Source organism: Castor canadensis, chromosome 13, assembly GCF_047511655.1.
Source record: "Castor canadensis chromosome 13, mCasCan1.hap1v2, whole genome shotgun sequence".
Lineage (NCBI taxonomy): Eukaryota > Metazoa > Chordata > Mammalia > Rodentia > Castoridae > Castor > Castor canadensis.
Window position 1 is genome coordinate 68,358,360 of NC_133398.1, and position 13,888 is coordinate 68,372,247.

The following is a 13,888-nucleotide window of genomic DNA, read 5'->3' on the forward strand; positions in this document are numbered from 1 at the left end:
CCAACCTAGAGGTAGCAAGGTTATCTCCTATTCTCCTGCCAGGTTGTTTTGAACCCTTTCCAGAGAGCAAAAGAGCTAATACCCATAACTTTTGGTATAGATCTCTTCCTCATTGCCACCCAACTGAGTCTCAGGGTATGGGGTGGGATAGCTAGGGGAACTGGGAACAGGGTCAGGAGGTGAATTGGGGAAAAGACAACAGTAGAGCTTGCCTTTGTTTGACTAATACATTGTGATTTGTCTTCTTCATTTAAAGGGCCCATTCAGAAAGAATAATAAGCACATAATTTGAAAAGTACCTTTGTAAACCTTGTAACAAAAAGCAGCCACCTCTGCCCGGTGCTCTGACCCTGCCTCACCCTCTTCAGAACAATTTCCAGTTGTTTTAGTTCTGGTTAATTTCTAAATGTAGCTTTTTATGATGTATACTTTAATCTTAATCAGTTTTAGGTATTTTCTTCTGATATAAATTAAGAACTTTATCACCACTATTCTTCCACTTCTTCACCCTCTCTCTTCCTAGTAGACCTGGATCATTTGTGATGAATCAAAAGAGGTTATATTATTGGGCCTACATAAATTGTTAAATATTAAATCAAGTAGTAACTGTCATTTCATTTCATTTCCTCTACCAGTTTATTTTTCCTAGAATTTGTCATTGTCTCATTTTCATTTACTTAGTTTTCTACAGATTTTTAATTTTTTCCCAAAACTTTTTAACCAGAATTTCTTAAACTTCTTTTTGTAGACTTCACTAGCAACTGTGCAACAGGCATTTTCCTCTTTTTTTTTTAAGCCTGGAGAGGGTATTCTGGTGTCTCCTTTCCATGTACTCAGATATTCTGAGTGGTATAATTTAGTGTTTCCCAATCACTATGTCTCAGGTGGGTCATAAATGTGAGACTACTTATCCAGCCATACACCTGTTTCCCTTGTGTGAATTGTGCAGAAGAAAACAGTATGAACTACTTCTGGGGATCTATTCCTGAAGTCAGTGAATAGGAAGGAGCCTATCCAGTGAACCTTGAAAGATAGGTTGTATTCCTGGGCAAGGTTTCTGAGACCCCAGATATACTGGAGAAGTTCCTTTATTGCCCACCAACTTTTGTTTGTGAGGCTAGGATACCTGGAGATGTTATACCATCTCACAGCCATGAGAGAAGATAGCAAACATTCTGAGGGTGACTGAGCAAGAGGTAGAAACAATCTGGAATTTTGATGATATTGAGCTGCTGTATAAATCAAGTGGACTTACAGTAGCCTTGCGTTTCTGGTTTTATGAAAACATAGACCTCTGTTTTTGTTTAGGTCATTGTGAATTGTGTACTTAGAAACTTGTACCCAAATACATGTTAACTTGATTGTATGAATACTAACTTTCAAACTATCCAACACATCAGGTCAGTTACCACTTCCACTTTCTCCTGAAGACACCCCTCCTGACTTTCTGTATGTCCTTCTGGAAGTCCACCACCATCATCATGCACCTTCCTTTTACTCCTTTGGAAAGCCCATTTCTCCTGTCCCATGCTTAACACCTTTAATTGTATGAATGGGTCACACCCTTTTCCAGGCTTCTTGTGAGGTAAATCCTGACAAGTCTGAAGGTCTGTTTTACTCTTTCACACCCAGACACTTACTTAGTTTAGCTGAATATAGAATTCTAGTTTAAAATTAATTTTGCTCAGACTTTGAAACCCTTGATCAATATTGTCTTTGTTGTACAGAATTATAGTGGAAGTCCAATCCCATCTTTATTCTCAGTCTTTTTTGGCAGGGGGGGAGTAGAGACTTTAAGCTGATAGCATTTTTAAGAAATCCCCAGCCTTCTCATATTTCAGGATCATATGTATTGGCATATGTCATATATGACTTTTTCACTCTCCCTGCTTGGTACTTTGTGAACTATTTAAATGAGAAAAGCCAAAGTCATTTAATTCTTGGAAATTATTTTGTATTTCTCTGATTTTTTACACCCTTCCCCACCCTCATTTTCTTTTATCTGTCTTTTAGAAACTTATTATTTGAATTTTGAGTGGTGTTTTGATCCTTTCTTATATTTTCCATTTGCTTGACTTTTTGTTTTGCGTTCTGAGTGAAATACTTCCTTGACTTTTAGTCTGTCGGCCTTTCAGTGACGTGTCTTATTTCTTGGATGCAGTATCCCTTATGGCTATCTGTAGGTTGTGTTTTATGGTAGGTCGTTTTGTTTTGCTTAGCTTCTTCTCTGTTGTCTGCTCTGTTTGTTTTCCTCTCGGTTTTTGATGCTTTCCTGGAGAGGTCTTTGGCTGGGTATACATATTGCAGGTACTTGAAGTTTATTAAGAAAGGAGATGGGCTTTTTTAGTTCTTTACTGCTAACTATTGTGTGGGTGATTAGGTGTGGATCCTACCTTTTCATGGAGGTCCTCAGGTGTCAGTGTCTATAGACCTTTTTGTTGCAGCAAGTTAGTACCTTCTGGAGAGCAGTCCACCCACAAACAGCCTTCCACTGACTTAGTACTCAGTGTGCAGGTTTTCAGGGACCAACTTACTTTCAGTACAGTTCCTCTCATGCTCTTGAGAGATTGAACCAGCATAAGTACACAAAATATACCACCAGCCTTCTGTTGGGATAGGGGGTGGTAGTCAAGCAGTTCAGGCCAGTACCCCTGTTTTCCATGCCTGGACTCACCCAAGCCTCCCCCAGGACATGGTACCTCTTGTTGCTGGGGTTTTCTGGTACATTCTAGTGAGAACTGACTTGCCCTGTGCTTGCGCTGGGTATTCAGCTTTCTTCATTCTGCACCTTTCACCACTGCTTCCTGTTCTTCCAGGTATTTGGTGCTGTGGCTCATCTACTGTTTACTTTGTCCTGTTAGTTTCTACCATTTTCACTCCTTCAGTCCTGTGTTACTATGCATTTCACCATTGTTGTATTACTATACAACAATACACCATTTTTAAGGCACAGTATGCAAATGGCTTTAATCAGCAAACTTCAAACTTGGTTTAATGGAAGGCTGCTTTTCCATGAAAAAGCTTACATGATTTGGAAATGTCCAGAATTAGAAAACTCAGCTGATTATAGTTTTCAATTTTTATTAACTCTGCTTTTTACAGAAACCAGATGTTCATAAAGAAGGAGATCCCCATTTTTCCCTTAAGTCTGACATAATAACATTTCCACAATGGAATAAGGACCTCCTAGAGGACATGGCTTCCTACATGACCACACTCAGGACTGCGTCTTAAGATAGGAGTTGGTACTTTTATTTGTAGTTTCAGTGAAATTTGGAGAGAGTTATATCTTAATTATAGTAGATTCATCTTTTAAGAGGAAAGACTTGAGTGTTGCAAAGGAGGCATGTGTGTTCAGAATAATCATTGAGAGAACAAAAGGTCTCAGAGCAGCAGTTAGTTCAGAGCCAGTTACCGTAAACTATTTTAAGCCTAAAGTGGATTGTACAAACACAAAACAGTCACTGAAGCTCTTCTCCTACCTCTGATAGTGTTTAGCCTAAAGAAATAACTTTATAATCATCTCCATCTTTTCTAAATGTAAAATGCCACCAAGGTGCCCCCAAATGCCTTAGTTTTTTCCTAGAGGGATGAAATTTTAAGATGTTCAAATGAACAGCGTTGGCTAGGAGACACTGTGTACTCTTTGAATTGCCTGTCTTTTATGCTTGGTAACTAAATGACTACGCTGGATTCCAAAATGTGTGAAGATGTTGATTGCTGTGTACATGTTCGTACCCAAAATAGTGACTTAGAAGACACTGGAAATGCCTCCACTCCCATCCTTGTAAAGGTGAAAATGTCTTGTTCATTTATAAAAATGTTTTATTTAAGTTGTAGGCATGGACTCCTGCCCATTGCTAAATGGAAGTAGACAAAGCTGTAAAAACATGGGAATGAGAAATTTTGGCTTAAGCGCTCTTATTCTTAGGGAGTTAATTACATCTTGGTAGGAAATAATTACCTCTTAGTAGTGCCTGACATGTGACAATTACTTGAATAGAAGGTGATAGGAGTTTCGTAAGGTCATGAGAATCATCTGACTTTGTGCTCTTAATGACTATAATTAAGCCTAATGAATAATTTAGGTATTTTAAATGACTTCCAGTTGCTTGAAAACAGCTTTTCCTTTTAGATAGGAATCTACTTGCATTTAAAACTCATACTCTTACTGATAGATCTACCAGTAAAGACATACTGAAGTGATGTTACCTCATTCAACAGAGAGCAGTGATATGAATCTCAAAGACCAATGTAACAGCTGGAAAGTGCTTTTGAGCAAACGGAAAAGATACGGTCTTGTTTTTCTTAACAGATGAACTATTCTGCCCCATCTATATTGCTTAATATCTAAGTCTAGTTCTAAACATAGGTCTGTTGGAACCCACACTGCTGGTAATGTTGGCTGCAGGGTGGAGTCTGTAATCAAAAGACTTCCAAATTCTTTATGTCCCTTGGGGAAGAATCCATGGCAGAACACGTGGGTATAAATGGAGTTTATTGAAAGTTAGGGAAGGGAATTTCAAAAGGGAACATGGTGGGTGCAGGTGGAATCTGGAGGCAAAGAGTGTCCTTTTGTTCTCCTGGTGCTTTTAAAACTTATGCTAACCTATGGGAAGGAAGGAACCAGGTGATTTCTATCCCATAATCAATGAGTTGGGAAGGGAATGGGTTGTTCCCAGGCCAGGTGAGGGCAGTCCCTGCATCAGAGCATAGTCAATCTAAAATGCAATATTTTCCCATGAGTCCCTAACTTTCCCTAATTTTAGCCTGCCTCAGTAAGAACAACTTGGTAGGCACATGTTTTTGTCTGGCTTGGACCTCTCCAGAGGTTCTCTCACATTTGAGTGATCTGGGGAAGACTCAGTCCTTTGTCCAAAATGTTAATGGACAAAATACTCTTGTTTAATAAGTAGTATCAAATTAGGATCTGTTGTGGAGCCAAAACTAGAACATTTAGAGGTTTTGGAGCTGCTTTGAGAAAACTAGTGAAAGATACTGCCCCTTGAGGTCCCCAGCTCTTTAGGCCCTGGCCTGGAGCTTCCTGCCTAAATGTTACTGTATTCAACCAATTCAATTCCACATTTTAATAAGTCAGGAGGCATCTTATGTCAGTGACACATTGTTTAATAGGCACCTTTTAAAATTAATACATAAAATAATGGCTAGTCTTCGAATCAAAATATGTAACAATAAAGTGCAATATTCTGGCTTCCTGTCTTAAATGTTTCCCAATCCCTAGTAACAGTTTGGTTTGCTTTTCTGTAGTAGTAGCTTTTCAGCCCTCAAATACTTTATTGCTGGGAACCATCCTAAGGTGAGTAGTTAGGATGATGTGTTTTCTGCAACATATTTGCACACAAACCACACCCCTTTGGAAGAGGAAAATTGGGTAAAGTGAAAAGATAATATAGGATAGTGGGTGGGAATGCCTGCATGGAACCACAATATCAAGCCTGGCTCAGTAGTTTGGCATCATGAGCAAGTTACATAAGCTCTCTACTTCAGTTTCCTCCTTTGTAAAGTGAAGATAATTTATCACATGTCTTTGTGAGGATTAAATGAGGTTATGTATGTAAGGTACCTAGACAGGATTCCCTCTCCGGACCAGTCTTAAAATCACAGGAGAGAGAAGGACCTGCGGCGGTCCCGCATCGGCTGCTTCTCTGGCCTTGTCTCTCTTGGCATCTTACTGTGCGCTCAGCCCAGCACCATGGGGAAACGGGACAGTCGAGTGGCCTACATGAATCCGATAGCAATGGCCAGATCACGGGGTCCAATCCAGTCTTCAGGGCCAACGATCCAAGATTATCTGAATCGACCTAGACCTACCTGGGAGGAAGTAAAAGAGCAACTAGAAAAGAAAAAAAAAGGCTCTAAGGCTTTGGCCGAATTTGAAGAAAAAATGAATGAGAATTGGAAGAAAGAACTAGAAAAACACAGGGAGAAATTATTAAGTGGAAATGAGAGCTCATCCAAAAAAAGACAGAGAAAGAAAAAAGAAAAGAAGAAATCTGGTAGGTATTCTTCTTCATCAAGCTCTGATTCTTCCAGCAGTTCTTCAGATTCTGAAGATGAGGATAAGAAGCAAGCAAAAAGGAGAAAGAAAAAGAAGAATCGTTCACATAAATCTTCTGAAAGCTCCATGTCAGAAACTGAATCAGACAGTAAAGATAGTTTAAAAAAGAAAAAGAAGTCAAAGGATGCAACTGAGAAAGAAAAGGACTTTAAAGGACTCAGCAAAAAAAGAAAGATGTATCCTGAAGATAAACCTTTATCATCTAAGTCCTTGTCAGAATCAGATTATATTGAGGAGGTATGAGCCAAAAAGAAGAAAAGCAGTGAAGAACGAGAAAAAACAACAGAAAAAACAAAAAAGAAAAAGAAGCATAAGAAACACAGTAAGAAGAAGAAAAAGAAGGCTGCTAGTTCAAGTCCTGACTCGCCATAACATGTAGAAAAAACAGAATTCCTTTATAAAGAAAGTGCAATGTCTAAGGAGATTTCAACTGTGAAAATTATGACATAATTCACTAAAATGGATGAGTTTTCTTGTTCTTAGAATTATTCCTGGACTGTTGAGTAACCACTCAGATGCCGCTCTGTGAAAGGCCCATGATCGTTGCCTGCTGCTTGAGCATCTACTTTTTCCTCTTCCAGTGCTGGATATCCTGGGAGATAATACACTGCAGTTGTACTAGTGGTTAAGATATTTGGGAATAAAGCTAATATTTTGACTAGAAGCATCCAGTGATAAATAAACAGAAATTGAATCTGGATACATCTATTGGATATAATCAGAAATGACCAGATGATTCTAGTTAAAATTTTTAAAGTAAGGATTACATTAATATTTCAAAAATATAGATAAGTGTATTTTAATTTTCTCCCTGTATATTTTTATTTACCTGGGGAAGGAGATCTTAAGGTGGGAGGGGTGGTTTGTTATCTCTTTAGCTAGCAGAATAGCGTGCCTTTGATCCTCATGTCCTGTTTTTGCAGACACAGAAGCCATGCTTCCTGGGAAGGTCAGAGCTGGGTACCTTCATTTGCCCTTTACTTAGCTAATGACATCCTTGGACTTTGTTGTGTGCTGCTTTGAGTGAACCAGAGATACACAGCCCTTTGCAGCATGAGAAAGCCCCCAAAACTCTGGCATTTACCTCCACTTCAATAATAACAATATTGTTTTTAGCATTTGAAATATGTTATGTTGTTTGATTTCATTTTGACTACATTTTGGCTTTGGAGAGGAATCGTTTAAATTGACACTGGTACTTTTTGAACTTGATTGCTGAAGATTCCTAAATGCATGTTTTATATTGTTGGGTTTTAACCAGTCAAGAAAATTTTATGTAACCAGTGATTGTTACTTTATTTTTTGTATGGGCTTTATTTAGGCTGCAATGTTTAGTTTTAGTTAACTCCTTACTCTTGTTATCTTACGTTCATTATTGTTTAATGGCATACTTGTCAAGTTAGCATGTAAAAAGCAGGGTTTTGATTTTTTCTTTGTAACAGCTTCATATTGAAGCTGAGACTTAACCATAAGCAAGTTGAGTGGCAGGCCTGGTATGCTGTATCTTGTTACATAAAGCTATTGCCAGAATCTTAGTAAATACAATGTTTTAAAAGTTTGTTGTCTTTGTATATTAATAACAAATTATGACAAGTTAACTTTCAGTAGAATTACATTACTGCTTTTCCTGTGTCATATTTTACTAAGATTTTATGCTTTATATCTCCTGCTGAACTATTAGGAATGTTAAAAGGAATTGATAAACTGTTCATTTTACATTTTTATATAATACTAAATATAATTTGATGTACAAGTTTGCCTGTTTCAGAAGGTGTGCTAATTATAGTGGAATATGCACAAAGCATTTTGGCATGACAAGAAGCTGAATAAATAGCTATTTTACTTAAAAAAAAAAAATCACAGGAGATGTTGGGTTACTGGAAAAGCCCCTGTGATAACTCTAATGAAAGTCATGACTTGGAAGTTAAATAAAATTCCCATCTTTCATGTATTTTTGCATCAAACATTTCAGCCATCTCTGCACCTACACATAAAGTAGCCAAAGGAGAACTGGACCATCCTGTTTTTAGCTGGTTTCTGGGAAGAGAAAGAGTTTTCAGGCCTCTCCAATCACTTCTGCCCACAAGTTAGGAAGCCCAGGATGAAGGCACTTGAGCCCAAATATGTTCTTTTTAAAATGCAAATAACCCTGATAGGAATAGCTCCTTTCCCTGTTGCCTGTCACAACACCTTCCTGTGAAGTCTATCAGCTTGCTGAAGAAGAAGGCAGAGAGCTAGACACCTTAGAGAGAGAGGTTGTTTCCTTTGGGAAGGACAGAGGGGTAAAGGGAGGTCACTTAACCTGGCCTGATAGGTATAGGTACAGTAGAGAAGGGGACTTCCAGTAGCACAGTGGTCTTGGCCTCCAGAGATCATCAGCCCTTGGAGATAAAGTGGGCTAACTTGGCTTTGTAGAGGAAATATGCTTGGGCTTCTTTAGACAATGTGGACACTATGTGGGTTCTGCCAACTTGCTAGGTAGGTGACCATGATCCTTAAATTTCCTCATCTATAAAGCAAAGTGCCTGCCTTGTGTTCCCTCAGATTACAAGATGTTTTCTGAGGGATAGATTCTATACAGTGTGAGGAGATGAGAGGAGCATAGTGAAAAGCCCTTCAGGGACTTGTTTCCGGATCTGACTTTGTGAAGGTAAGGATAATAGCTGAATGTCTTAGGATGTTGAGGTCAGAATCAAATAAAGTTGTGTATGTGAAGGCACCTTGTAAAATTCTGTAGGTTTTTATTATTCCCCAGATAGATAGATATTCCCAGATTTACTTTGTTCCCACATCACAGGGTTGTAATTTACAGGTTTTTTTTTTTTTCAAGCCCTCTACTATCAGGCAAAATTATCTAGAACCTAGGAGTAAGGCAAAAAGATTTGCCCATCCAAAGACGTACTATCACAATGTCTGTAAAGCAATTGAGCAACTGGTCTTTGAGGGTGGAAAGGCATAACTAGCACACTATGCCATTAATTAGCATTCTGACTCTGAAAAGGAAGATAATGTGTAGAAAATCAGTTAAGTTGCAAATGATTTCTGCCCAGTAGTAGAGATAATTCCATAAATAAGTTTTATTGCACTCTTAAATATTACCTGGTATTGATCTAACTGTAAGTATAATCTTATTCCTATCTCTATATATGTACATATATGTATTATACATATGTATAATTTTGGTCTGCTGTATCTTCCTTTGAACTAGCTTTAATAACTCAACCCCACCTGCACAGTGGAATCACCTGAAGAGCTTTAAAATATTTATGCCAGGGCACTGCCTCTGGGGATTTTTGTTTAGTTTGTCTGAGGTGAGGTCTGGGTATCCACTTTGCTAAAAGTTCCTTAGATGAAACTAATGTTATCCTGGGTTGAAACCACTGATGTAGCTCAATCCAGAAAAGTGAGGTAATAACCCCAAAGTGACCAACACAGGGTCACAGGCAGGTCTGCTGTCCAGTGAAAGATACTTCAGATAGCTGGCTGGCCCTTGAAACCTGCCTGAAGCTAGATGCTAGGTTAATTCTCCCTCACCTTTCATTGTCAATGACACAGTGTGTGTGGTGCTGTAAGCATGTGTCTGTTTCCAGCTCAGTAACAGAGAGCTCGCTGCAGCTCATCAGTTTCCCTAACAAGATTTTCCTTGGTGACAGGGAAACAGATCATTTTAATTAGCATTAGATAATGAATTTAAATGACATTGCAGTAATTCCAGAATCTCCCTTAACTGCCCTAAATAACATCATGCAGGAGGTACTCTAGTGGGATTTATTGTTGAGAAATATAGGCAGTAAGAACACAGCTGAAAAGGTTCCTTATGTGGGATTATTTTCCCATTAGAAGAACACTGTCAGAACTGCAGGGACTCAGATGTCATCTGGTGGCCTTGCTCTTTGCACATCCTCTCATCCCTGTTTATAAGGGAGTTTTTTCTTTTTATCTACTGAGGAGCCCTTTCTATTCAGAAAGTCATTTCTTATACTCAACTGAGAAGATCCCTGTACGTTGCACCTTTATCCCCAATTCTGGTCTCTGAGAATCATTCTCTGCTTTTCAGTGCCAAGGGAACAGGACAACATTTCTGGGGGTACCATACAAGATTTGAGTGAATGTGTTTGGGATGGATACTGCTGCTGTTAGACCTTTGACTGAAGGGACCAGGAAAATAATGCATTGTCCTTGTGGCCCTGAAAGATCTTGCAGGTAGAATTCCCTTCCCCCTACAGTTCTCTGGAAATGGCAGTGGATATTTTTGATTCACATTTCACTGAGAGAAAAGCAAGGAAAAGAAAGATCTTGGCCACCTTTATGCCATTAGGCTATAGGCATGCTCACTTTGTTATTGTGGTGTTAGAGAGAGGGGCTCTGGTTTCTCTTCTTGGCTGGTTTCCTGTAGTTAGAGCATTCCATCATTAGGCGTTAGCTGCTTTATGGTAACATTGGTCAGTATCTGCATAAGCTCAGATTCCTGTGCTCTGATTTCATTAGGCGTTAGCTGCTTTATGGTAACATTGGTCAGTATCTGCATAAGCTCAGATTCCTGTGCTCTGATTTTATTGCATCTTTTGAGCATAAATTTCATGAAGTAAAATAATGAAAAAGACAGTTGATACTATCTTTATGGACCAAGATAAAAGTATTCATTTTGTGTGATTCTTTCCTTTGGAAAAAAATAGAATTTTGGAGTTACATGGCCCTTTAGAGGTACTATGGAGTCACATCCCATATTTCTTTAAGTTAGGATGTACTCTGATAGTAACTAGTATACTACCAAACAATTTTAATGCTAATCACCTAGAATTAGAATCAGACTCAACAGGTTAAAGACCATGGTTAACTACAAAACTGCCCTTACTTCATAGACCAGCCACACTTAAGGTATTCCCAGACCACTCACATTTCTGATCACTAGTTACAAATTCAGAGATTCCCACAACAACCCAAGGTCTGATAATTCACTAGAGTATAGGGTGACTCAATACTTAGGAAAGCATGATAAATAAAACTGCAGTTTTATAAAGGATATGAGTTAGAACCAGCAAAATAGAGATACTGAGCCAGGTCTGAGTGGGTCACAAACATAGGGCTTCCGTGCCACCTTCCTGTAGTATTGGGGTGCATCACCATCTGGCACATTGATGGGTTCTCAACCAAGAAGTTTCACCCAGCTCAATATCCAGAGCTCTTGGGGATTTTTGGTTTTGTTTTGTTTTTGTTTGGTGGTACTGGGGCTTGAACTCAGGGTATCACTCTTACTAGGAGGTGCTCTACCATTTGAGTCACTCCATCAGCCCATTTTTGTGTTGGGTATTTTCGAGATAGGGTCTCATCAACTATTTACGCAGGCTGTTCTGGAGCCGTGATCCTCCTGCTCTCTGCTGGATTACAGGCCTGAAGCACCAGCTCCTGGACAGAATTCTTATTGAGGTTTTATTATGTAGCCAAGCTTGGTTGAATCCTAGTCCTTGGTGGACAGTGTGACTGAACTCAGTCTCCTACACCTCTGTCTTCTCTAGAGGTCAGAATCAGTCCCAGCATGCTGTTGGTCTTCTAGTGACTAGTCCTATCCTGAGTCATCTTATGTCCTACCATGAACACACTCCTATTAATTGGAAAATTCCAATTAATAACAATTAATTATAACTTGGAAAATTCCAAGTTTTTGAGTTTGCTTCCAGAAACCAGGGACAAAAGCTAGTCAAATTCTCTATTATGTAGCATATGCTTATTGGGTAGTGGGAGGAAAGAATGAGGTGCTCTCAACAAGGTACCTACTGTTATACCCCATCAGTATGTGCCCTGCCCTGAAGTTAGTGGGAATAAGAGACTTGAATCAGTAGTTGCTTTATTCTGCCCCTACATACCACAAAACCTTTTGTGATACCAGTATTTATGAAATTGCATTCACTCTTACACATTTGTATAAGATCATATACAGCAAACCACCATCCACCTTACAGCTAATTTTCAAGGAAATTTTTCTGAGTGACTTTTTTTCCCTTACTCATTGACTGTAAAGCCTAATTTCTATGTAAAATGCTCTTCCACTATGCAGTGTCCCAAGCATACTCTTCTAGCATTCCAGAAGTTTTGACATCCAAACCTTATTTGAACATATTTGGTGACAGGGAGTTCCCTCATTTCAGTGTCAACCCATCCATTATTGGGAGCCCTTATGGTTACTGAGTAGCTTCTTATCTTGAACCTAAATCCACCCCCAGTTCTGTCACTCTTTCCTTTAAAATCACACAGAAGATACACTGTTAGAACTAGGACTTTCAATCAGTAAAGATCCCATAACATCTGCTTTTCTTCAAAATAGCCATCCCTTGATTTCTTCAACTGCTAGGCATAAATTCTTCCACATACATGATTTTAGGGCAGCCTCATCAACAACCTTTTTTTGGATATTTGAAGTCTCATGTACAGTACAGTACCAAGAACTATATACAATATTTCAGGAGTGGTTAAGCAATTATAGTATAGCCATTACATTTCTTAATTTGATATTCTGTGTTCATTAATTTAATCATCCCAAGATTATACTCATTTAGCTGAATTAAAATTCCTCAGTTATTTTCACAGATGAAGCAAATATACTTGGTGGATACATGTCTTTGGATTCCCAGTATCCATTTCCCTTTCTCTTGTTAATTGTATCATGATTCTCCTTGGCCAACCACTTCTCCACTCTCATGCTCTATTCTCAATACGCAGAGATGGGAACATCACCCAGGAATTGAACAATCAGAGCATTCTTTCCCCCTTACCAAAGTGACTGGATCTTTTACTTAAACTATCGGAGAGGAAAGGCTCTCTTTCCAGCAGAGTTGCAATGGTGCTATAATAAAAGCTTTGCATATTATTGAATGAAATCATCATGGAGGAAAAGCAGAAATGAGTAAAAGGGGGAACAAAACTAAGTCTTCATGACATTATTTTAGCCAGTAGTGCCTGAAGTCAGATTTAGCTTTTCAATTTGCCAGAAATAAATCAGATTAATTAGAAAAATATAAAAGTTTATGTCATACACTAAGAAAAAGTACAGACTGTAATCCGGGAAACTTCAAAATTTGTAAGAAACTTAGTGTGAGCAATGACAATTGCTTCTAAAGCCAACTGACAATTGTTCCTATTATCACTGACTACCTGAAACTTTGCTTTCTGGGTAGCAGTACTGCATAAGCTCACTTGTTTATAGCTGATTGGTTAAGAATTTTAAAGTTCATGGTGACCTTGGATTTTGTTTATGGTTAGAGCTTGCATTTCTGGGAGACAGGACAGTTTTAAGTTTTGGTTATAGGGCTATGGGTGTTTGTTGGAGGTGTATATGAAAACTATGGCCTCCAAAAAGTTTACCTTTAACAAACTCCCTTCTTTTTTTCTCATTCTCTCAGTTGAAGTAAATGTGTTAGAGTGTGACCAACTATTATGTGTTACTTTCTGTCTCCACATATATTTTCTTTACCTGTTGTCATTTAAACATTGCATAGTAGAATTCAAATTTATTTTTCTGATAATTCAAGTTTCTATACTTTCTGTCACTCAGTTTTCACTGAGAACATCTGATGAGTTAGAGGCTTCTGACAAGCATTTAAGCCTTTTGAGAGAGTGTAATTCAAGGGATGTAGCTGTATGACCAGTAGGATAATACTAAGACTTTGAAAGATACCCCAGCCCAAGGTCCCCAAGAAATAAGTTTTAACCAGTTGAATAGATCAACTGATTGGGTTTCTTCATGAGATGGACTGCATGAATTTGATTTTTTTAGTCTCTGAGGTACTGAGTGACAATTCCTGACTTACATAA

General features: G+C 38.5%; 1 pseudogene; it reads left to right on the plus strand.

Annotated features, from left to right (window-relative positions):
• Nucleotides 1–5,551: 5,551 nt before the first annotated feature.
• On the plus strand, nucleotides 5,552–6,466 carry LOC109679339 (protein FAM133B pseudogene; annotated as a pseudogene).
• Nucleotides 6,467–13,888: the final 7,422 nt, after the last annotated feature.